Source organism: Sinohyriopsis cumingii, chromosome 17 (assembly GCF_028554795.1).
Source record: "Sinohyriopsis cumingii isolate HCF-2022 chromosome 17, ASM2855479v2, whole genome shotgun sequence".
Classification (NCBI taxonomy): Eukaryota; Metazoa; Mollusca; class Bivalvia; order Unionida; family Unionidae; genus Sinohyriopsis; species Sinohyriopsis cumingii.
The window spans coordinates 62,561,882-62,589,475 of NC_142977.1; the positions used below are offsets into that span (position 1 = coordinate 62,561,882).

General features: G+C 35.1%; 1 protein-coding gene, 1 long non-coding RNA gene and 1 pseudogene across 5 annotated transcripts in view; 1 reads left to right on the forward strand and 2 right to left on the reverse strand.

Moving 5' to 3' along the window:
• Positions 1-27,594, reverse strand: part of LOC149779083 (phosphatidylinositol N-acetylglucosaminyltransferase subunit C-like) — a 246,470-nt gene that overhangs the window by 95,530 nt on the left and 123,346 nt on the right. The window lies entirely within an intron of this gene.
• LOC149779084 (uncharacterized) overlaps positions 1-27,594 on the forward strand; it is a 126,754-nt gene that overhangs the window by 37,675 nt on the left and 61,485 nt on the right. For 3 of the 4 annotated variants that reach the window (XR_016415572.1, XR_016415574.1, XR_016415571.1), the window contains one exon: positions 7,277-7,992. This is a non-coding gene — a long non-coding RNA (uncharacterized LOC149779084). Of the gene's footprint in view, positions 1-47; positions 522-7,276; positions 7,993-27,594 lie in introns of those variants that run through there. The other variant, XR_016415573.1, reaches the window with a different exon arrangement.
• LOC149779086 (uncharacterized) lies at positions 23,149-25,834 on the reverse strand (annotated as a pseudogene).

Below are 27,594 nucleotides of genomic sequence, written 5' to 3' on the forward strand. Positions count from 1 at the left end.
CCAGACTACGTCGATAACCATTCGGAACTTTCAGACTATTTAAAAAAACAAATATTAAACGAGAAGTTTCGAATAACCGAACTATTTGTTTCATTCATAACCTCTCTGTCAATCCTACAATCAGTCCAATCGTAGAAAGAGCTGAGGTGGTACGAACTGATTGGGTTTCACGTTTACCATAGACATTTCCGGCGAAAAAAATATATGATTTTTCTGTAAAATATTGAGTCATCATTCATTTGAGCTCTGTTTTTGTTTTGCGGAAATAGCCGAGGAAGTTTCGAATGCGACAATTTGTTACTCCATAGTACAGAACGTGATTCACTCCATCTAGAAATGTTTTCTTTGGATATGCGTAGTACGTGCCTTAGTCAAACGTCTTCTGCGTGGTATATAATATAATACACCATCTAGAATTTTTTCGAACATGCATAGTACGTAAACATTCAGTATATTATCGGCCAGTTGTTGGATTTTCATAACACTTTGGACTTGAACATCATTAGTGCATTGCCTTGAAGGTGAGTAGTCATTTGAATTCTCTTTGTTTTTGACAGCATATTATGTGATAATAGGTTTTTGCTCCACTGTTGTTATGTTGCAATATGTTGATATACTTGTATCATGTAGGAAAGGGGTATATTTAAGTATGCAAGATTGTTAGTGGGGTGTGGTTAACGTCTGCTGAAGATATATGATTGGCTATACATATCGCTCAGTATATTTAGAGGGGGAAAAACCCAAAAAGGAGTCGGGGGAAAAACTCAGCCCACTGGAAGCCACTGGCAAGCATTCCCACACTGTCCGCGCCAAGACTCCAACCCACGTGGACAGACATGAGATGTGAGTGATCTGTTAGCGCTGTAGACCTTTCGGCCACACAGGGCCCGCCATAAATTGTTGAAAATTGTGCCCGATCCCGTTGCATCCTTTTGTAACAGCAAAATATATTTAAAATATATTTATGTAAATTTCAATAACTCCCAACGGTCATTCAGGCAGATCCAAACACAACTGGAGAAAGAAAAAAAAACTACTAATGCCGCATTCAACCCATAACTCTGTCCCCATATCGATTTTTTAAATTATGATTGTTGTTGTTGTTGTAGAGTTTAACGCCATTTTTCAGCACTCGATAGGCTATACATGGCGGCCAGTATTAATGGTGGAGGAAGAACCCAGGAAATCCCCGGAAAGAACCATCGACCCTCGAAAAGCTACTGGCAATCTTTCTCATATAACCACATTGGCTGAATCAGAGAGCGCTTTAGACCACTCGGCCACTAAAATTATGAATGTTAATCATAGACACGTGATAATACCTGTAAAAGGGTAGTGATAAGGTTGGTAATTGGGAGTAAAGGAGGGTATTATTAGTTACCCCCTAGTAACTGATATAAACAATTGCCTGTGATCTCTCTGCATCCACATTTCATTTATAATGTCACCCACTCACCCACTAAAAAGCAAATAAACACCCTATTAAAGTATATATATATATATATATATATATATGTATGTATGTATGTATGTATGTATGTATTATATAATTCATAGGAGAACACTTCTCTTGTTTCTGTTGCGACCTGTTTAAGAATAGACACTTGACGTTCCAATCTACATTTCGCACAGTGTAATACATTTTGCAGCGATGTTTAGTTCTGATATTCGACCTCCAATGCATGCACCAAATTTGACATGAAAACACCGTTATGAGCCCATATGCTAGAGTTCATGAAAATAATAATCGGGAACCTATTACTTATGATTTCTGATGATACATGTCCCTTTACTTTCAAATATTATCTTAAACACTGTCTTAACTTACCTATTAATGACTTGACTTTTTGTTGTATAGTTTGTTTATGTTTAAATTGTAAATCATATATATATATATATATATATATATATATATATATATATATATATATATATATATATATATATATATATATACTTGGTTATCTATGCATTATTTTTTAAATCCGTATGTTTATTATCAACACCCATATTTAAGTGCCCAAAGTCACAAGGCCCTTTATATAATTACACAGTTTCATTGTTATAAGTGTTGGTTTCATCTATGTAGTTAAACAGTAATTAATTACTTTTCCTTTTAAACACTGGAAGCTCATAATATTATCCACGTTAAAAGTAATTCATATGTCGTTCACAGCAGCAGAAATTCGTCATTGATTCTAATAGTGTTGGCCTGATTTTGCTTATATTTCTTTATCGGACGCCATAGATTTGTAATTGTATTTAAAACAAGTGCTCGTGCTGGCCATATTATGTGTCAAACTTAAAGCAATCGTTTTAACTCCTCAACTTTACGAGCTCAATTTATAGGATATGCAGGCATAAATATTGACGGTCCAATTAGATGAAACATATATTTGCTTGACCTTACTGCTACGACCTGTTATTGCGAAGGGAAGATGCACACGGGGCCATATACTTCCTTTAAAGGTTTCCAATAAAAAAACTCGTAGATCGCGTCCCAAAACAACTATCAATTCATCATTATATATAAATCAATTAATACATGGTTTTTGGGAGATGGCAGTGATAGCTATGTTGAATTGTTACTACATCAAATTTTGGAGGTCACAAATCAGTGCCTGGACATAGTGTAATGGTGCTACATGGGTTTGGTTTGTTACCCTTTTTCCAAGCACTAATCCATGTACATGTAGAAACATTACCCTATTTCCAGGCACTGATTTTGTGATCTCCAAGACCTGACGTAGTAACAATACTACAACTGATGCAGCACCAATACTACATAGCACTCATGCTATACCCCAGACCCTTGCGGTAACATTACTCTATTTACATGGTAACAATCAAACATTCATTTTGTCATTTAAAAAATATCATGTACGAAGATTATTACATCGATGCCTCACACGGCCTCCAGAATATAAAAGAAAATTCACTGTGATCTTTCTTGTAGGACATTACCTTTAATATTTAATATTAAATATCATTACTACTTGCAAATCCCTTCTTTATAGTAACATTATTATTCCGGTGGCCTACGTGGATAGACGAACCGCCTCAGATGCGGGAGGTCACATATTCGAACCCTGGCTGAGTCATACCAGAGATTTATAAAAATGGTACTAACAGCTACCTTGCTAGGCGTTCAGCAGTAAGAGTTTAGTGTTAAGACTGGTCGGCCTGGTATCAGGATAATGTGCCTGCGTGGGACATCATGATACATGTCTGCGGCATGATGCCCCAGTGCTAGTCATCTGTGTGTGTATATATATATATATATATATATATATATATATATATATATATATATATATATATATATATATATGCAATAACTTCAATATATGTTGAAAATATATTTAGATGTTCAGTCCATTACAACCTCCTTGCATATATTGTACACATGTGTTAACATTTTGTACTTGAATTTGCTATTTTAAAATTCCAAGCCCAAATTATTTCACAATATTCTGTCTACATCATTATTGACCGTATACGTTTGTTTTAAATGTGCATGGGAATGTGTATGTATGTATGTACTTACACCCAGTAAAGGGAGTTGCAGTAGCTCAGCTGACAAGGAATCATACTCTTAATCCGAATATTCACACTCTGATACTTACTCGGGTCCGAACTGGGCCAACTACTTCGGTGTGTCCTTGAGAAAAGGGTTTCACTCACATTTCCTTGGAATGATATTGCCAATAATATGTTAAAAAGTGCTGACAAGACCAACAAAAACAAGAAAAAATCATCCATGAAAATTTTGATTCTAGGGGTCGATAACAGAATAGCTACTGAAGGAGACATTAAGAATAGTTACCTAAAATCACAAGGAAAACAAAATTTACCACTGGTTATTATTAACTCATTATAGTACCTACTTTGATATCATAAAAAAGAAAGTTATTTTATGCCATGTATTATCACTGTGCTAGCATTTTATTTTCAAGATCACTTATATCTGAATTTATATTCTGCTTGATAATTCTTGTTTACAATGGCTTCTATAGACTACCTTTTTATTTTCATTTCATTATAATTAGTACACTGCATAGAAAACTGACCATCTTCATTATAAATTCTGAGCGATACTCTATTCAAAAGGAAGTGGAACTTTTCTGGCACCAAAGTTCCAACACTGACTCTGTTCAACACTGACCCATGGGAATTAATTAGTGAAGATAGATTTGATATGCAGTTGTTTGACTTCAGCTCTTAGTGCAAGTATTATATGGCCCATCTTAATTGACCTATCGCCAGTTGTCAATCATTCTGCTCGTTTGACCAAACAGCGAGCGCTATTATACACACCTCCAGACACTGTTTACGTTTACGTCCGCCATTTTCCTCCGACAAGCTGCTTTTGTCGATATCGACTCGGCTATTGTATATATTTACAAATTTCGCAACGGTTCGGAGAAGTCGCCCCACTTCGTCTGGAGAATTCGCCCCAAGAATCATATATAGTAATTCTGAGATATAGCCACATGGTTAAGGCTTTATGTATTGTTGTTTTCCTTCAACTTAATAACTTATTAAATTTATAAAATTTGCAATTTTTCAACTTTTCCATTTGATCAACGCGCTTCTGTACTTAACGAATAATAATTGTAATCTGTCCCTTTTGCCCTGCTCTTCAAATCATTAGATGCTTTTTAATAATATTTGTAGAGATAGTGTTATCCATATTTTTATTACATTTACATCTAAAAGTGAAACATGCGTACTAGATGCAGTATAAGTAAATTTTAGTCGTTGGGTGAAAATGATTTAGGCGATCAATCATTTTTTCAGTTCTTCATTTGAATGCTTCCAGATCAAAAATATGTCATCTAAAAATCTGAACCAAAGAGATGGATTAAACTTTTCCTTTTTAATAAAATCCTTTTCTAATTAAACCATGAAATCAAAGAGTATATATGAGCCATATTAATACCCATTATCTGTATGTAATTCGTATTATTAAATTGAAATTAATTATTTTCCAAGATAAGTTTGATTATTTTACAAATATCTTCGCCAGATAGTGTGCTATAATTCCTTATTCCTTGTATTTCTCCAGAATCGAATTAGGCCTCTTTTGATTATTTAAACTATTTCTTTAGAAAATTACAAAAATTGTTTAATCACTACAACCATATAGTGTACGAGCTGTATGGTTGGAGAAAGAGAGAAGAGTCAGTGGGGTTGTACTGTTGTATTTGTGTTTAGTCTGTTTATGTTCTATATGGGGTGTTTTTCCATGACTCTTTCATAGGCCTGTCCACGTCGCATTACGCCCTGTGACATTGGCCCATGATGTCATCACCTTGCACTTTCCCCATATAGATTCCCTGTCGATTCCCCCTAGTTTCGTATTTCAGGTAATAGTATTTTAGAATTTTCCAATGTGTAGCATCATAGGATTCTTTAGAAAGTTTAAATGGTATTTGAAAGTTACAATAAATTATGATTCCTATACAAACCTTGTTATAATTTAGTAAAGTTTTTAAAATTATCTATATAAGTTTAATTTTGGAAGAAAGAAAAAAATTAATAAACAAAATTCAAAGTTTCAAAAACTTAAAACTCTGTTAAACTTCATACATAATTTTTTAAATTTTCAGATTTTTTCCCGTTAATTAAAAATTTTACAATTTAAATTTTATGTAATTGATATTGAGTTGGGGTTCCTATTTAATTTATATTAATTTAGAATTTAAAACCAATTGAAATCTTAAAACTTGGAATTGGATCCTAAGGTTTGGTGGGGCTCATGTCTGGGTCGGGGGATGAGTTGGAGGCTCTGGCATAGTTCTTAATATCCAGAAAGAGGTAGACACTAATGTGTAGCAGTGACTCTCTCTCTCTCTCTCTCTCTCTCTCCGATCGATCGATCTTGACACACGATAACCTAGGTGCTTTAAACTGCACTGTTAGTAATTAAGTGAGCATGTATCTCATTAAGACTGGTAAACACACCTAATTCGTGGTCAAAACCGAATCCTGAGCCTCCATTTCATACTCGACCACTTTCTCTAAGAAGACTAAAATAAGTCAACAGTCAAATAAAACCAAGAGTTGGGTTCCCGAATTATTTAATAATTATGCATAAGTACGTTGGAAGAAAGATACGTATTGGGTCACCAAATTGTTTTATTTAAGAGTTTCCATGGACTGGTTTGAGTGTAAGTCTCCTGTCCTATCAAATATCCTGGAGGTTAATATTCATGTTCAACATCGTGTAACCTACGATTGTACATATACTTTCGAATCACAGTTAGTTAGCGCTATCCTATTCGTAATTAAGGGTTGTTGGATGCATATTACTTTTTTCTGCGTAACTGCGTGACGATATACATCGTCATTTTTTGCATATCTGCATAAATGAAAAGAATGGCATATTTTAATTTTCTAAAATTTAGATGTTCATATATATAGAGAGAGACAGACAGACAGACAAACGGACAAACAGACAGACTAACAGACAGATAGACAAGCAGACAGAGACAGTCAGACAGAGTAAAAAACCAACTTATAAACATGTGACAAACGAGACAATCGATAAAACCAAAAGGAACCGTTGGATCTACAAAACTGTTCAGTGATTATGTATCTAACTGATGTATTATTTCAATATTGTGGATATCGTGTCTCAACCGATCCTATTATAATGTAAATTTTATGTACCTTTCTTTTATTACTGACATATAAACTTCTTTTCTGACTCCCTCATTTTTATCGTGATAAATCTGCACTACTGCATCATCAGTGGGCAGAGAGAGAGAGAGAGAGAGAGAAAGTTATTGAAGCCCTGGAATGCAATAAAATAATAATAAATGTATGGATCATTTGTACAAATGAATATGTGAGAATGAATGAATCCGTAGAGTGCCACCAATTATGAACGGAAACGTTTTTTGGTCTTTATCCTGTAAATAATTAACAAACAAATATATATTCAAATTAATCCTTCTAAAAGTTTGTGAATCGCTTTGGTTAAATCATGGGATTATAATAAATATTGTGTTGATTACATATTCCGAGTAATCATGCTGATAGAGGCTGATAGAGGTACGTGAATTTCTAATGTTTAAATCATGATATTTTTTTGTGTTGATTACCCGCATGATACTGACCCCCCTAAAAAGGTTTCCGTTCATAATTGGTGGCATAGCACGGATTTTCATGTTTTTGTTTTCTCTTTTTCTCTCTATTATTTTGTATCAATGATCCATATAACGTTTTATTTTTTATTTTCATTTTTGTATTTCTTATTATTGCATTCCAGGGCTTGATGAACGAGCTTTTTGAGGCTTATTGTCGCTGGCGACCGACACAACAGTCAGATTTACTAGAAGGAATTTCGAAAGAGAACAGGCATTACATACACGTATTTATGTAGCGATCACTGATATTTGTCGCCACTCGTACGTCAAGCTGTCAAAACTACCTGCTAAACGTCGCATGAGTGTATTATGTTTTCATGATATATTTAATTTGATTATAGAAGATGAATGTATGATAAACACTACGTTGAAGAAACAAGGAGACAAATTTGGGCTATGAAACTTATAACGTATACAGAGGGTTTAAAAATATGGATTATTGTTCACAATCGTAATGGAGTTACGTTAAACTTGAAGAATTATCACGTATTTTAAATACTTACTGAGACGAGCACTGTATTTATATGATTAGGTGCCATTGTCGATAGCAACGCACATTATTCTTCTAAACTGTCATTAAATGTTATATTAAAATACAACAACAGGTTTCTTAATTTGTTCACTCATGCGCACATATGTACACAATCTCTCTCTCTCTCTCTCTCACGGTTGCGCATTAAACATAAAACCTCTCCAAACCGGCTATTACTGGTGGAAATCAATGGAATGTTCTAGAACACACCTTTAGGTAGGAATATAAAAAGACGGATTTTGATGCGCTGCCACTTGTGCCGAAACTTTTGAAAAAAGCTGAATAGAGCGGCTGTGAACATAGAAGGTAAGAAGATAGATTATATCTCGCTATTTTCAGTTGCTTATATCTGCACACGTTTTTTAGACATGTAATGAAATAGTCCGCGTTTCCTCCAACATATCCTCGACCCATTGTATATATTCTGACATCTTTGTTAGAGTGTAAGAAGCAGTAAACAAGATCTTTTTCTTTCACTCTTGGGTATCTATCCCCAAATCTATCTCAACAGTAATGCCAATTAAAAAAAAGAAAACGTGTTATTTTCTAACGATTTGGAACGGGATATTACTGTAGACAAGACACAACACATCACAGAAACTTAAGTAAAAATGTCTACTAAAATGACCAATTTATTCAACTCGTACATGAGCAAAGGTTTGGAATGTCTTTAAGGTATGCAGGTGTGAGTGACATAATGTACAGGCGGTTCAGTATGACCCTTCCCATTGCATTTTTTTGTAGCAGCCTGGAAAAGGGTAAATTCAACTTGTAAAGGTCAAATATCAAGGCGATTGTCATGGGATGCCTACAAAAGTCGTATCTCTGAATGTTATTCTAGGGATACAGACATTGCGAACTCTGCGTGTTTTCCTTATTTTTACAAGAATTACGTTACTTACATTTAATGTTTTAGATATTTTGGTATAACAACATTAGAAATGGTTTATTTTTGTGAGGTGCGTAAATATCTGAGCGCGGATGTCATGGACATGTAGGCTGTGAGATTTGGTTAGTCATGTGACTAGCAAATGCAAAGATAAGCACCTGGTCAAATGTTGCAAACGCTGTCGATATTAACGGATAGTTTCACAAAATGGCCCCTGAGATTTCTTATGTTACGGTTGTGGTGTGACTTTAAAGTCAATTTTAGTTTATTAATTAAATATGTGGTTATTTATGTGGTGTTCTTAAAACTGATGTGAGGCGTGTACACTCCTACAGTTCCTTCATAATGTGAAGACAGGTTCCATGTCGTACGTACGGATTTGGGTTGCTGCAAAGGGACGGGAACCATTATGTAGATAGTGGAGTAACTTAGTGCTCAGATGTGTGCGTCTGATCTTGTTTCCAAAATATATTTTTACAGCAAAAATGTCATCTGCTAGACACAGTTAAGTAACCTAAAATTTCATCTGTGCAGGATTAATTATCCATCCATTAGTGTAAAGCATACAAACCTTCCCACCCAGACTCTCAAAAGCTTTAAGATTTGTTGAAATGATATTACCCAACATTCTAACTGTAGAAAGTAACGTATTCTACTATATTGGGAAAACCAATATATATATATATATATATATATATATATATATATATATATATATATATATATATATATATATATATATATATATATATATAATCAACACCATATATAATCACGTGAACATATAAAGATTTGGGTAAAATGGTTACATTCCTTTAGAATGGTATAAATTTATATGGCGGAGTGTACCTGTACAAAGTAATAATTTTTTTTTAATGAATCATTCGGTTGGTTTTCTTCCGTCCTCGCGCTCGACCAATGTGATTCTTTCAAGTAGCAATATATCCTCCCCTCCCATAATGCTCCGCACACGAGTACAGGCATGCACTGTTAAATGGCCGATACCAGTGAAGAAATTAAAAATGGCGGAAGTAAACACAAATGCACTGGTATTAAAGAAAAATCAATTAGTTATTTCCAGCTATGGCGCCACCGGACCTTTCATTATGTTAGTCACAATTATGCCAGTTAAAGACGTTCTGAGTCTTTGTTTAAAGTGTCACTATACAGTACTATCTTTTACGAACATGATGTGTGAGGTGTAGGTGGCGGTTAAGTGAGATATAATCGAAATCGTATCAGTCTGTCATAGATGCTTTGTTAAAATTAAAGTTTGATAGATTGTGTTTACCGTTATTTTACATTAACTTTCAACATTTCATAGTAAACTTATTGTCATTGAGCATATTTCTATTTTAGAATGCATTAATGACTTGATTGGCCAATGAAACCCCTGTGACCACTACGGGGTAATTCAGTTGGCCCTTCTGGTCTCAGCTCATTATCATAACAGAATAACGTAAAAATTAGATCCAACCTCATTACACCCATAAATGTACTTACGCAAGCGTAAGTTGTTGTATGGAAAGAAATGACGGAGACGAATGAATCGTTAGAATCCTTGCTGACAAGAATTAACAAGTATGTGTGCAATGAAAAAGGGTTGATGATACGTTATAGCATACAACACCTTTTGACTTTCAAAAATATTTATTTCCTGTCTGACATATCCCGAAGAGAAAATATCATCAAACGAATTCATATACCGTGGCAGTCACAATGTACTGGTAAATCTTATTTTTGTTTTTGCTGTTTCTTGTTACCAGTCATTATAACAATTAATGCAGAGCAGGGTCTATGTTGCTTGTAGTTGGACCAGACTTGTATGTGTGTAGAGGCGGTACACATATATGACGCTGAGATGACTCATCATAATTCACATAGGACAGTAGTTTTTATTACCAGTGTGTACATGAACCTAAATGGGAACATCACAGATCTACATTTACCATCACATAAAGAACCCGCAGATCAGGGTCCATCATATTAGTTGTAAATGGTAAATACAGTACTACTTGTTATAGGGAATGAATTCAAAATGTAAGTACAGTACTTATAAAGGTGGGGATTTAATTCAAAGAGTAAGCGCAGTAGTTCTAAGAATGGATATTGAATTTATTTTAAAAATGATTTTATATACTGCAACGCTAAAAACAATATTTCTGCAATATACTGATTTACGAAGAAGCATCATATAGTTATTTTTCTTAGAATGAAACGATTTGAAACACTAATAAAACATTAGGTCAAAAAAGGTTAGATGTCCTTGTTTATATCTGCATTGGACAAACTCGTTCAATGCGATCTTAATCATTTGCAGTTCCACCGGTAATCTTTACGCCTGCATGATGCAATCGTCTCAATTGTATCATCCAGTTTGCTGTCTAGTCGATAATACCGAGGCCACTATCAAATGCAATAATATGGCCCACACAACACCGTATTTGTGATCTTTTTCCAAAAAAACTAGGATACATGTATATATTCAGTGCCGTATGATGCTGCCCTTTTTAATGTCACTCTTTTATATCAATAATTATAAATAGCTACTGTAATACCATCAATCAGAACCATATAAATATACTGCTTCGTAATCAAGTACATTATACATATAATTTTAAATAATGAAATGGGATCCATTACGATATCCTCCATATTGAAGAATGGTGTTTAATGAAGGAATGAACTAGATGCGTTTAAACGTACATTCTATACGTTTATGCTCGCTGTGAAAACTGTCCATATATAAATAATTTACCGTGTTTTAGCGAAGAGGCAGAATACATTCTTAGACTCACATAGGACAAATAATTTTGCGGTAGACTATGTCGTCAATACTGCACAAAATCAAGTGAACATATTGGACAATGTGGACAAATGTCTTTCGACTGACGTAAATACATTTTATCTTTTTTTACATGCAGTCGGTACTCGTCAGTACTTTGTGTCACCATGCATCATTGACTGATTTGTTAGAGGACGCAACTGAGCGTCCTTTATATGGAATATGTGCTTTGGCATTCAGGGGGATTTATGCTTGCATTTCTGCTTGAAGAAATATACGTCCTGTTGTCAGCTGTCTTTCTTAAGGACGCAATAGAAGATGTGTTGTAAGAGCTGAATACTGAATAACCGTCAGACACGTCGTAAAGTGAATCGGATATCCTACTGATTCAGTATGATGCTTTAAAACACACAACATTTGTTTCGTTTCAAAAACGTCCATGAGCAAAAAGCACCTGAAGAATTAAGAAACTTTGGTAATAATAATGCACTAGCATAGTTGAGCTATGTAAAGTTTTAGGACGAATCATGGAATAACATGGTCGGTGTTGTTTGCAGTTTGACCAGTTTTATAAGTGTGTTAAGACCGTTTACGGATATGACAGTTAGATGACTCATCAAGATTTATATCGGACAATATACATTATTACCTGTGTATACATCAACCCAAAATGGTACATCACGGACGCAAACCTACCATTACAGAAAAATCCGCATATATATCAAATTAGTTTTTAAATGTTTCATACAATACTACTGTGGGTGAGGATTGAATTCAAACGATAAATACAGTAATCGCAGGGATAGGGATTTAATTCTAAAGGTAAGCACAATACTCACAGGGGCGGGCATTGAATTCAAAAGGTAAGTACTGTACTTCCATGGTTGTGTATTGAATTAAAAATGATGGTGCGACATACTTCAACAGTGAATGAAATATATCTGCAATATAATTATTTCAGAAGGAACCGGAGCGAGTTCTTTTTGTTGCAATTAAATTATTTCAAACACTAAAAAACATGTAAGAAATTGATTAAAAAGAAGCAGAAGTTCATTAAATATGGCTGTTATTGTTGATACTTCCTTTAGACAAGATAGATTCAATGCGATTTTAGTCATTTGCAGTTCCGCCAGAAAGCCAGTACACTGCAACCGTCTCAGTAATTGTATCATCCAATTTGCTGCCTAGTCCATAATCCTGACTGTACTATAAAATATTTGTCTAGGTCGTACACATGTGGGCCCTACAGCACCCTAACTGTGTTCTTATTAAAACATCATACATGCATATATTCAGTGTCCTCTTGCACTTTTTCAAGTTTTATATGTTTAATTTTACATGTGAAATGGACAGGATTCCATAAAATGTTTGCGTTCGATCTTGTCATGTCCAAAATATATTTTTGACTGCCAAAAATCCATGACAAGATTTATAGACAGTACCCTTTCCCATTAAGCTGACTGTAGAAATGAACCAATCCGAGGTTGAAATATCAGTACCAGCAGCATTGCCACAACAAATCAGAACAATAATTTCTGAATCATTAGCAAACAAAAAAGCTGATTGTACGTGTATGTTTTAATCGCTTTACTCAAAATCATGCTTTATGTTTTCGAAGACTTTTTGATTTTTTAATTATCATAATATGATGGGTGCCACTCGCTCCAAGTTCATACCCAGCATAAATAAATTTATAAATGATAATAAAAGAAAGATTCAAGCTTTTTTCCTTTTGTTAACAAATGAAGAAAATCCAACAGCCGATTTATTCTTTTTTTGTAAATTTTAAATAAATACAATACTGTCCCGCAATAAAATCAATAACATCTAATAGTAAATTTATTAGATCAATACGTTTTTTGTTAGGACTTTTAAATATACAATATAATAATCTTCATCAGAGCAATATAAAATATACTACTTAAAAGATGAAGTACATTATGCATATAATTTTATAGAATGAAATGGGATCCATGACAGTACCTTCCATATTCATGAATGATATTTAAATGAAGGATTGAACTAGATGTGTTTATATGTGCAGAAATTATACATGTATTTGTTGGCTATGAAAAGATGTTCAAATAAATAATATCCCGAGTTTCTCTAAGGACAAAGAATAACTTCAGGGACCCACTATGGACAAATATACTCTCGGTAGACTATATTGTCAACACTATACAACATCATAGTAACATTTCGGTAAAAGGGACACATTTATTTCGAATGAGGTAAATTCAAATGATGATGTGTACATGTATAATGTGCCTGAATATTGGTTTTATCATATATTATATGCAGTCAGTCTACTTCAGTGTTTTTATCATTATTGACTGATATGCTAGAAGACCAATTTCATTTTTCCTTAATAAAGAAAACCATTATTTAATCCTTTTCACAACTCGTATATCATCAAAGACAATTATTTTATCAACAGCTATGTCTATGTTCTCTGCTTGAATCATATGTTTATGATTGGATAATGTTAGTACTTTATCTACGTCTTCGGTTCCATCAAACATTTATTATATCACTTTATTTACATCGTCTGGATTATTAATGTATCATATTTAAATGTCGAAACAATAAATCAGTAACAAATTTGTTTTGTTTGTTTGGTAGCTATTTTTTACTTGGTTGTTTATTATTATTCGGTGGGTGCGCTACCAACTAGCATACAATATTCATTCATTTCTAAATGTTGTTTACTCTCTCTCTCTCTCTCTCTCTCTCTCTCTCTCTCGGTCTGTTTGTTATGTTTATCATCATAGGTCTAAAGGCAAAGTTGCAAGCCATGCAGGGCGAAAACCTCAAAGCTACATTTACCTGTGGTTTGCGACAATGGCCCGCGGAGAAAGAGAGAGACAGAAACAGACAGACAGACATACAGATCTGATTCCACTGGGTCATACTAACATGCTTGCTAGCCAAAGAAACAGGAGATTGTTTTCTATCGTCCATCACTCTGTTTTTCTTTTGGATTCGTCGCTTAGTCTGTTTCCAGCAACGTTTCGTGTCTGCCAAGGATTGGTCACCATAATTGTATAAAATTGACAAGAAACAGCGACAAACTATTTTGCTAACACGCCTAAGCTCTATTGACTTTTACTGAGTCAATGTCAAACGTGAAATTACAAAACAAGCAAACAAACAGTAAATACAATACATGATTTGTTTCGGTATGTATGTTTGTCAGTGGATGGGTATGTTTGTATAGATAAAATATAATGCAAAGTAAATTACACTTAACAAAGATACTTTGTTTTATGTACTATGTCTATGACCAAGGTATCATTTACAAAAGTAAATGAAAGAGTGGCTATTATCAAAAAGGACTTGTAACCTATACATACTTATAAAAGTATTGCCAAGTCAGCAAAAGGATTTAATATACCTGAACATTTGTTTATATAATTGAAGATAACACAAACTTAATAATACTAATTAACGAGCCACTTATACACAATTATATATGGTACACATGTTTATGACCCGCAACTTGTATACGCTTGACATACCAAGCTTCACAAAAGGAAACAAATTATATGAGAAAAATACGTGGATGGGCTTTCTTTCAATTACATCAGTAATGTGATAGTACCCTACACTTTATTATCGGATCAAGACACGCGGCATTATGGATGGTATGACACGCGATATCTTTCTTGTCTAAGATGGCCAGTTATCGTTGTGTTTATGTTGATTATTGAATATGTGAAGATGGTATCTTCTAGAAAATGTAGTCAGTTCATCGTTTGAGTAATTATGTTTACAATACTATGTTTACAATATTTTGTAGTTCGTCAGAATTCTTATAATAAAATCTTTCACTAGCCACTCAGAGCTTTAGGACCAAGGAAGAGGTATAAATAAAATGGTTCAAATCTTACACAGCTCTTTGCTGTTTTTTCTGTTCATAATTTCAACAAGTCATGAAACTTCAATAAATATGCAGGCAGCAGCAATACCAACAGCAGTAAGATACTAGCAACAAAATACCAACTACTACTACCATTACTGCTATTACTAGAAGTGATAGTAGTAACAATGTAGTTCAAATGGACTTTTACGAACAGTAGGTTCATGATGAATTTATGATATTCATTGCTGGCACGTAAAATGCGTGTACTAAGAATAAATATTATCACGTTTTGATATTGCATCTACATGATGGAATAAAGAATATATTGTTCCGTATAACAACTCACAATAGCATGAGCGACACCATTATGTATTGACCATTTAATTTTTTGGAGATGGGTTGGTGGGCCTACTGAGATTCTTTTCAAACAAACATTGTCCGCCCCCAAATAGATTGAAAAAAATATCTCTCTTCCTCTGATTTGTTGAATAAACGAAGTACCTGTGTCTATTATATCAGTTTCCTTTTAACTGATGGCACCCACGTCCATTAGTCACCTATTCAACACAGGCAAGAGGATGAATAATAAAGAAGAAAAAAGGGTTCAGAGCAGGAAATACATAAATGAGATGCCTGAACCTTAATGTATTTGGTTAAGATAATCCTTCTGTTCTTTTTTGTGTGCTATATACATGTGATGAATACAGTGTAGATAATATGAAAAGTTAAAAGGATGTTAAAATTGACTTTCTTCTTGAATATTCTTTATTTAACAAAGCGGAATGAATATGCTCTGAAATCAGTGACACAGTGTTACATATCACATAAACAGACTCTGAAATTAGCAAATCTGAGTCTCAAGTCATTACAATTAAAGACATTTATCACTTAATCAGATGTTTTACGTTGTAAAATTGCTGAAAGAGAATTTAATTTTAAATCCCCAGGACACAATACAAATGCAAATATAAATATGCATCACTGTGACGAACTTTAAAATCAAAGAGACCCTCTCTGCGTTTACTAAAGCAATCCTTTGGTTTGGTCTGGGGTTTTTTAACGTAGCTTTAACAATTTGTCAGCCATATCGCTACGATGTCGGCAGTGTGGCAGTTCATAGTGATGTCTAGCACTGGGGCATCATGCCGCAGACATGTAGCATGATGTCCTACCCAGTTACATTATCCTGACACAAGGACGACCAGTCCTAACACTAACTTCTTAATGCTGAACGCCAAGCGAGACAGCTGTTAGCACCATTTTTGTAAGACTTTGGTATGACTCAGCCGGGGATCGAACCCACAACCTCCTGTATCCAAGGCGGACGTTCTAACCACTAGGCCACCAGAGCGGTCAAAAGCAATCCTTTACTAAGCTTATAAATGTAACTGGCATTAAAATTATGAATGCATTTGAATGCATGGAGTTTAGCAGTACATTAACACAATACTGGCTATTGAGTGCGGCGTATATTTAGAAATCCCAAAAATGGCATAGAAATCTTATAATAATTGCTCGATATGAACAAACTACAAATATACTTGAAAATCTCCTACACAGAAAAGTATTGCCCAATAACATCATTAGCATTTTTATCACTCTACCTTGTTTTCCTTACAAATAGTGTGCCTATTCCATCTGTCACTTTTGTATTGCTTCTGATTTACAGTTTGTAATAACTTTTGGAATAAACTGGTATAGGATTATATTAGCGCCTTATAAGTATCTTTTAGCATCAGTATTTTCGCCATGAACATGGTTATTTTGCGTTAACATCTTGGTGCCTGAATCCACAAAGCTCACAATTCACTTCCAGGAAAATCCCTTTACATCACAGCAACAGCTTTATCATAACAGCTGGACCATCGTACACAATGGAAAGTGTAAAAGTTACCCTTAGATTCGGTTCATAGTTTTATAACGAATTTACAGGAAAATGTGCTCAAGAAGATAGAATAGATTTCTGAAACAAATAATCACTCTGGAAATCATGCACTACATTTATGCCATCCAAGGGGTTCACGAGTGGCCGAGTGGTCTAAAGCGCTCTCAGTTACGGATCACTGCCATCTCACCTTTGTCTGCGTGGGTTCGAGTCTAGGATTCGGCCAATGTGGGTATGTGAGAAAGCTTGACAGTAGCTTCTCGTGGGTTCCCGAGTTTTCCCGGGTTCTTCTTCCACCATTAATACTGGCCGCCATGCATAGCCTATCGTGTGCTAAAAAATGGCGTTAAACCCCACAACAACAACATGCCATCCAAAAAAAGACATCAGGGATGGGTGGATTTCCTGTTGGTAATATATGACTCCATTGATATCAACTTATAATGACTAGATGACAGGCACTGATGAAACGTCATGTTCTGGTGACAGTTGGTATACCTGGTCCACTTTTCGTTAAGAACTTACAACACAAAGCATTGCATTTCGAATTAGGTAGAGTAATAATTATAAATGTTTTGTTTTGAACAATAAGTTTCACACTGTAACCGTAAAAACTGTAATTTGATATTGAATCAAAAATGTCAATTGTACATGACCTCATGTCGGTGTCTATTAGATCTGTTATATCGGAAATTTGACCTTTATCAAATTGGAATAACTCTAAAGTTTTCTTTTGAAATCCAAATTCTGCTGTGATAATTTCCAAGTGTATTTCCGTTATTTACTTATGTTTGATTGATATAAGATCCTGCTATATAGCCAGAACAAATAGAGATCTTTATTGAGGCAGTACTTTTTATTTATTTGACCACTTTTAGCGCAGAAAGAAAATGAGGCAGCCTTCTATGCTTCATCCATTCCTTGCTAGTACAGTCAAACATTATTATCATCTATTTGTAGTGAAAAACCAATCCATCTGTCAGGACATGTGTTTGGACAATAACCAATGCATTTCTTGGGTCAAATTTGCAGTAAATAACGAATGTATTTGTCAGAGCAAATATGAAGATCAAAACTAGTGTATTTTTCATAGAAAGTATGTCGATAATAACAGCAATAATATGATCGTATCTTCTGGAGATTTTACACTTTATGCAGGATCCGGATGGCCGTGTGCTCTCAAGTTGTCGCCTATAACAAACACCACGATCGCCTATCTGTTCTCATGCCTTCGAGTCTCGAGTCAATGTGGGTATGTGGGAAAGCTTACCAGAAGCCTCACGTGAGTCGACGTTTCCTACCGGGATTTTCCCCGTTTCTTCCTCTGCCAGTTATGCTTGCCGCCAAGTACAGCCTATCGTTCGCTGAAATATGAGTTAAACCGAAAACTAAAACAGGATATTTAGCTGGTAAAGACGATGGTTACATGTGAGACGCGATATAATTTTTTACCCGGATTTACACATGCAAAATGACAAGGTACCCAGCACTTTATTTTTACATTATCGCTCATATCCCTTTCATTTACTGATATGCCATTTGCCTGGTCTTGAGTCAAACGAGAAAGTGAAAGTGACGCTCTTCTTAAAAACTAAACATACTTTTCTAGAACCATAATCAGTGTCGGCGATATTAGAATCATCATGCCATACAAAGGCAAAATCAATTATGAACACAAAACGAAGACTCAGAGATAACGACAAAATCTAGCTTTGAGAGCATATGTTTACAATTAATATTACATCGATGATGCGTGTGTGCTTACATGACAACGTGTGTCATGTTACCTCTACAACTATTTTTTTTACCCAAAATTATCGGCATGTTATATTTTCAGGGTACAATGGTTAGTTAATAGGAATATAAAATTACATATCAACTGTATGTTTAAAATCTAGAAAGAAAGCAGTTTACTCTATAAATAATTCACTGGGCCATGTAAATTACCAAAATGATACTATGACAGCAGAGGGTCAAGCTTCATTACAATGAATCAAGTATATGCATAGTATTGTCTACCATCATTTGCAGGACAAACATTGTGGTACAAAACTCCTCCGATCAATAGAGATATGTTTTATAAGGTCTACGAAACAATTAGTACAGAGAAAACAAAACCATTATAGTGTCCACTTCCTTAAATATATTGTCAGCCCTAATTTTTAAATATCATCAACAATCGTTTTACATGTATTTTCTCAAAACCTGTCTGACACTTATGATTTCGTAATATTATGTTACATATATTAATTATTTTCAATTTAGCGTCGATCGATGTGCATGAAATAAAAGTATTTCTTTTTTATTATTGGAAACACGGAAGTATACTCTGTGCAAGCCGCGTCATTGCTCTTCATTGTGGTTTGTTATTCGTCGGTGAAAGTCGCATATATAAATCGTACAATATCACATCAAAAGAATACATTTAATTATTTATTCCAGAAAATATTATATTGATCTCTATAACTAGCATAACACATCATTTAAAATCTAAGAAATTTGTGCTTTCACCTTTCTCCAGTGTGAATTAGCGTTATTCGCTTACAACATATTGAAAATGGCTTAATGGATTTTAATTTGTATATCGTAGATTTCGGCAATCGTACAGATGACGACATAAGATATATAAGTCAGTCAAGAATATGCGCCTGTACATCACGTGACGAGATATCTTTTTACAGTCACCAATCACACGATAAAATATAAATAATCCTTTTAGGCAAAACTTTCTATTACATGTGGTTTTGCACGTATCCATGTGTTCGTTTGTGTATGCTGTTAAAATCAAACACATTTAACCCCTTTTCCTTCACATTTGATAACGTGTGTGTTTATATCTAAAATTATTAGAAGTGTGTCTACAAACACTTATTTCTCCTTCAAAGTCTGATAGTATCTTTCTACTTTTTGCAAGAAAGTGTGTCTATTTCATCCCATTACTTTCACTATCTACCCCGTCCTGTATGATAGTATTTTTGTGTGTATGTATGAAATTGTATCTATCACCACTTTGGGGGCCCCTAGTGGCCGAGTGGTCTAAAGCGCTCTCCGTTACGGATCACTGCCATCTCACCTCTGTCTGCGCCGGTTCGAGTCTTAGATTCAGCCAATGTGGGTTTGTGAGAAAGCTTGCCAGTAGCTTCTCGTGGGTCGGTGGTTCTTTCTGGGGTTTTCCCAGGTTCTTCATCCACCATTAATACTGGCCGCCATGTATAGCCTATCGTATGCTGAAAAATGGCGTTAAGCCCCACAACAACAACAACAATCACCACTTCTAGTTGCAGCGTAGAGGTGTGTTTGACAGTAAACAATGAGCGGGTCTGGACAGTGGTGTGAGCAGACAGTATATGCGATGTGCTTGAATTAAAAATGGTATGTGTCGAATGTAGATTTAAGATTATCGTTTGCCCCCCACAAAAAAAAAATAAAAATAAAATAAAAGCATAATGCTATTCTCATGTTAAACCTAATGATTATTTTCACATACGATTTTTCGTTGATCCAAAAGCGCTATTTTCGCTATTAACTGTGTAATTATGATGTAAACCCCATCTCAACTAGCAAACAACCAAACTTTAAATTCTATACCGAGGGTGTCATACCTAACCTGGTCTGTCCGGGTCGGCAGTTTCAGTTTGTCCTTGTTCAATGAACCGAACTCCAATTTCTGTTGCACGATATATCCAATAATGTGTATTACCTCATTATGGTTTTAAAATGCATGATAGGAAAGAGTCAGAAGCAGCAAGCTTTACTGCAAGTCTTTTATTAGACCACAACAATACAATCCAAGAATATGTCCTTTTTAAAAATTTCATTCCAAATTCAAGTTTCTATTTCAAAAAATGTTGAAGCACACTTTGCATTTCCAGAGAAGAATCACTTGAATTAAATAATTTTGAATAGGTAAATTCCAGAGCAAATGGATTACTCGACACAACATAATTGTACCTCAAAATTTTACAGCAAGAAGCAATAATTTCTCCAATAAAAAGATTATATAAATTTGTTCCTGACAGTAAGTCACATATAACATTTTCTAAAAATTAGATACCTAATGGAAAATAACCTTCCTGAAAAGCCTTAAGTAGACCTGGCAATTAATAAATAACACCCAAAGCTCAGGACTCAGATTGACATATACATGTTTAGTAAAAAATCACAATAATTCAGGTCAGGTAGAAAATAAACTTTATTTTGGACAAACTCAAGTCTAATATACAATGTTACATTAGCAAAAGCATATAATGTGTATGTGTGATTTGATTTTGTAATGTAGAGTTAACACTTTTTCAGTCATATCGCTACGATATATGCAGTGTGACAGTTTACAGTGATGTCTGGCACTGGGGCATCATGCCGCAGACATCTAGCATGAAGTCCCACCCAGTCACGTCATCCTGGCACCAGGCCGACCAGTCTTAACACTAATCTCTTAATGCTGAGCTCCAAGCGAGGCAGCTGTTAGTACCATTTTTGTAAGTCTTATGGCATGACTCGGCCGGGGGTCGAACCCACAACCTCCCGCATCCGAGGCGGACGCTCTAACCACTAAGCCACCGGAGCGGTCCAAAAGCATATAATGAAATAAAACAATAAATTATAAAATAATGAGGAAACAATGTAAACTAAATATGCATAGCACCTCCCCTATTAAAGAAAAAAAAATGTTTGCAATAAAGATTTATTTTATGCAAATGTACATGTGATAAAAATTTACATTAAATAAAATATTATGAATAACACAATGTATACATGGAGCAATATAATATGTCTATACACATAAAAGTGCATCTGCTATTACATTATCTTTTCCTTTGATGTGTCTGATGCTAATGCATTTCTGCACATCAAAACTCCACCGTAACAATCTTTCATTTGCGTTTTTCATCTTTCAAATGAAAGTAAAGGGGTTGTGTTGAAGAAGCGCAATAATTGGAGAAAGAGATGAATTAATATAGACTTCAAAGTGTTGCAATACCAATATCAAAACCAACCATTCCTTCTTGATTGTGGAATGGTTTATATTATTTCTTAGAAAAATAGCACACTGGATGATCTACACTTTTTTGTCTTCTTGAATAAGTTATGCTCCAACGCCAATAACAGTTGTATCGACAGACATTTTAAATCATTGACTGATATTTTGAGCTGAAAAAACTGGTGCACTATCTAGTATGTGATTTCACTTATCAAAATCCTCCTGACATTTACCTTCCAAAGAAATAAGGTTTTGTTACTGAATAGATTTGTCAGGGATTCAGCAATTATCGAATAACTGGAACAAAAGTATCCATCCATATACAAAAATCGCCTCAGTTGCTTTTCACTGATATCCACAGGGAATTCAGAAATTGCCTTGACCAAAGCACCGATTGGTTGAACTTTTCCACATCCCAAGATATATCCCAGAAATGTAACACTTGCACGACTAAACTCTCTCTCTCTCTCTCTCTCTCTCTTTCTCTCTCTCTTTCTCCTGGATAAATTAATCGAATGAACATATTTGAGTCTGTCGATGAATTTTTTAATTGTCTTAACGTGATCTTTTCAGATGTCGTTCATTCTATAATGACAACGCAAATCAGGATACACGAATGCCGAAATTTCCTTTCCTCTCTCCATCAGTGGAATTTACGAAAATTTTTTCAAAAGATAAAATTTGGTGACATATTTTGCATTTCCAATTTGTTTCAATGCTATGATCGATTCTTTGCAATGTAAATGAATCTGTTTTGGTAACACTATTCACCTTTCATTAGTCAGCACACACGTGGAAAGTATTATTTCGTTTTGGTACAAGTCTACATGGTAAACTCCAGGCACATTTGGCCAGTTCTATAAAATCTTTCTCCAGCATGCACTGATTTTATTTCTTTTAACATTCCTGGTCGAGAGAGTTCATCCTGTACGGATACTGTTTCACAGGTTTGGGATCTACAAGTTCACCGTCGTGGTATATTTTATTTGTTCTTTTTAAAACATCTGGAAACGTGCTGCTGTCGTTCATTCTTTTCTTGTTTCAGTGAATTTTTGCCTTCTTTAAATGCATGTTTCATTCATTTAAGTCGCGGACCCAACACGTTTAATAAGATAAGTATTTACATCATAACTTTTGATCTGAAAGAGATATCTCCATGAAACTTGTCAGACTTATTGCATTTTTCCAGTAGAATTCAAATATATACAGTAAATTAAACTATGTCCACTAGATTTCAATGCAGGGAAGAAAATAAGGGGTTGAAATATTTATTTTTCTTCTACCAGACAATTCAGATACTGTACAACATATTTCTTAACAAGTCATTTAATTCAGAAGAAAACATTGGTATACATTGTAAACAGTTCATCAAATTTTCTATGATCTGAGAATGCCCACTGACGTCCAGAATTGAGACATTCTGGAATCAGTCCAGTCGCTATGACAAATTCAGGCTTAACTTCCTGAACATCATCTCTGCTGGGCCATTTAAAAAACTCCCGCTTTCCTACATGGTGCCATGAATTTAACTATTAAATTATTATTATTGTTGCTTTTAATTTCATGAACACATCCAGGGTACCAAGCATCCTGGTATGCAACGATAACATAATCATTTTTCTTAAGCTGGTCTAGAACAGGCAACCGTTGACATACTGTATTGAGTTCATCTATTTCACTTAAATAAAGTTCATCATTGTCATTCGGATTTCGTTTTCCCTTCTTTGGTGGCGGTTCATTCATTTGGTCCAATATTTCACTGTACACACGTTTCTGGTGTTCTTTATGTTTAAGACGCAAGTCTTTTCCACCATGGTGTGCACTCTTCCACAATGGCTCTTTTTCTGTAGAAGTCGTACTCTCATACCACTCTTTCATTCTGAGACGGTTTCTCTTGAGTAGTTGAATGGAGGAGTGGTCGTGCAAGGAGGCATTTGGTCTACGCTTCTGACTGCTATCAAGGTCTCCAAAGTCGTGTTCACAGCCAAGATTGGTCACTTGCGCGAACTGTGTCCTCATCATTGTCTTTGGATCAGCTGTTTCACTGTACTGCCCACCAGGCAAGAAATCAGAGAGTTGTTTTTCAATAGTTACTACCATTGACTTACACATAGAAGTAATAACTTGATTCAACAATTTTCTGTCAATCTTTATAGATTTTATCACTTCAGAGAAGCGTTGCTCAATTGCAATGTCATAAACCTCTCCCAACCAATGTTCATCACTTCAATCAGTTTGGGTTTCTCCACACAATCTTTTAAATACTTCTGTAAGTTTTGAATGTATACATACAATTCTAAATATGGCACTTTCCCCGATGTAATTAGTTCCCAGTATGAGCCAGTCACTTTGACATACACAAACCCTAGGGCTAGCAACATAGTCACAATATGATCAGAGTTTAAATCTGCATCAACGGATCGAATTTTTTGTTTGGTGCATGTACAGTTTTGATGACTGTCTGGAAATCCAAGCCATGTACTAGAATCTCAGCCGCTGTTTGGAATAAACCATTAAACCTATTGTCGCGATAGTTCCCAGCTGTCGACTTGATTCCTGGAATAAAATATTTGTATTTTTAAATAAAACCTGAACTGAAGTAAAAAAAAAGTAAAAGATTTAAAAACAGTTATACCAATTATTCCCAGCATGTCAATTTTCGATGTTGCGTTTACCCAAAAATTGCAAAATATATAATAGTCACCATTCAAACAACTGAATTGTGAAAACAAAGTTAAAGTGCACTGCAACTCCAAAGTTTTGGTATGTTTAAGCATAATATGGTCACAGTGGACTAGTTTAAAATGAAACATTCTCTCCAACTCCGATCAGTAAACAATATACCTTTTTCAGTACAGTAGGCTTCCCATCGATCGCGCAGTCAAAGGTGGTCACAAGCTGGCCCAAAAGTGTCTGATGTCGTACGGACAACTCGCTCAATGATGGTACCCGCCTTGGACCAGAATTTAAAGATCGGCAGGCTGTCTCGTCCTAATGGGCCATACTGGTCTACCAAAGATTCTTCCAGTACTTTAATGTGATTACATATATATCTATGAAAACCCAACAAAACATGGGCCATACAATGAAAGTTTTTAACAGACTGTTTGTCAATGTCATTCTCACAACTTTTTAACATTTCATCCCTCCACTCATTTAAAAGTTTGTCAGCCAGCTTCTCATTACTAGCACGATCACTCATTGTGAATGCAAGCTTAGCAAGGGAATTAACAATAAAATCCTCATTAGTTTGACTTCTGAAAGGTCTGCTTCTTATGTCGGCTATTTCAATGAGGTGATTTTTTGTAACGTCTGTAATGATTTTGGCTGTTTCTCTTGATACGTGGGTAAATCCCAGACTGGCAACCTCACCGTTATCTAGTGTCACCGCTGTGTCAATTATTTTCTGTTTACACCTGGTAGTCCCATCCCGATTAAGACCCCAATTTTTACAATTGTCTATTTGTTCAGCAATGTATGCCTTCGCAATGAAATGTCCTTCGTCTATGATTGTTTGCACTGTTGTGCTACTTGGTAACTCCTTTTTGTCAAACTTTTTCAAAAAGTATTTCTGATATAACTTCAATGACAGGTGTCACTTTCTCCATGGCAACTTCCAGACCTGCCAGCTGGATTACACACAACCTTAGTTTATCACTGTAAGTTCCATCTGTATGTTTTGTTTTGATTCGACTTTCTTTCATTTCCTGTAAATCTTCAATTTTATCCTGTAACTCGCACACCATTAGGTCTTTTTCTGATAACTTCTGAGTCAATGTAGCTAGTTTCAAATTTGTGTCTCTTTTTTTGATGTCATAGTTTTCATTGTGTTATCACATTTCATTTTAGATACAGACTGTTTCAATAGAGACACTTTGCTTCTGAGCTTACTGTTTGATTTTTGAGCAGTTACTTTTCTAGACTTTTCAGTGATGATTTCAAGGAGACGGGTATTCCCACCCACATTTCAAAAGGCCACAAAGATATTCATCGTAACTAAAGATGCGTCACAAATTTATATGTGAGCATAACTCACGATTTAAATAATATTAACATTAGAATTTATTAGGTCCCCACATAAGAATCACTTTTTATTATCATATACCCGAGTAATCAGTTAGAAAACCATGCTGAGGAACGTAAGTGTTTACTCTATGTAAATGTTGCATTTACAAGATGGCGGAGGAGGTTGCTGGATCCTAATAGCAAAGATTAATGGAAAGAAGAGTGGTCAGTATACCAGACTACCACACCATAATGCTAGCATGCTAAAAGTCACAAATAATGAATAGAAATTGCTCCAAGATTATATTGTGACTAGCTTTCTGATCTGACCAGAGTGTATGTAGAATTTTCTTTGGCAACTTCAATGTTAATTCTACGTATCATACTTCAAATGTACGTCAATAATAGTCTGGTTCCCTGCTTCGCATGCTCCCTGCGTTGCCCTCCTCTATAGCGGAGGGGAACGCAGGGAGCATACGAAGCAGGAAACCAGACTACGTCGATAACCATTCGGAACTTTCAGACTATTTAAAAGACAAATATTAAACGAGAAGTTTCGAATAACCGAACTATTTGTTTCATTCATAACCTCTCTGTCAATCCTACAATCAGTCCAATCGTAGAAAGAGCTGAGGTGGTACGAACTGATTGGGTTTCACGTTTAGCATAGACATTTCCGGCGGAAAAAATATATGATTTTTCTGTAAAATATTGAGTCATCATTCATCTGAGCTCTGTTTTTGTTTTGCGGAAATAGCCGAGGAAGTTTCGAATGCGACAATTTGTTACTCCATAGTACAGAACGTGATTCACTCCATCTAGAAATGTTTTCTTTGGATATGCGTAGTACGTGCCTTAGTCAAACGTCTTCTGCGTGGTATATAATATAATACACCATCTAGAATTTTTTCGAACATGCATAGTACGTAAACATTCAGTATATTATCGGCCAGTTGTTGGATTTTCATAACACTTTGGACTTGAACATCATTAGTGCATTGCCTTGAAGGTGAGTAGTCATTTGAATTCTCTTTGTTTTTGACAGCATATTATATGATATTTGGTTTTTGCTCCACTGTTGTTATGTTGCAATATGTTGATATACTTGTATCATGTAGGAAAGGGGTATATTTAAGTATGCAAGATTGTTAGTGAGGTGTGGTTAACGTCTGCTGAAGGTATATGATTGGCTATACATATCGCTCAGTATATTTAGAGGGGGAAAAACCCAAAAAGGAGTCGGGGGAAAAACTCTGCCCACTGGAAGCCACTGGCAAGCATTCCCACACTGTCCGCGCCAAGACTCCAACCCACGTGGACAGACATGAGATGTGAGTGATCTGTTAGCGCCGTAGACCTTTCGGCCACACAGGGCAAGCCATAAATTGTTGAAAATTGTGCCCGACCCCGTTGCATCCTTTTGTAACAGCAAAATATATTTAAAATATATTTATGTAAATTTCAATAATTCCCAACGGTCATTCAGGCAGATCCAAACACA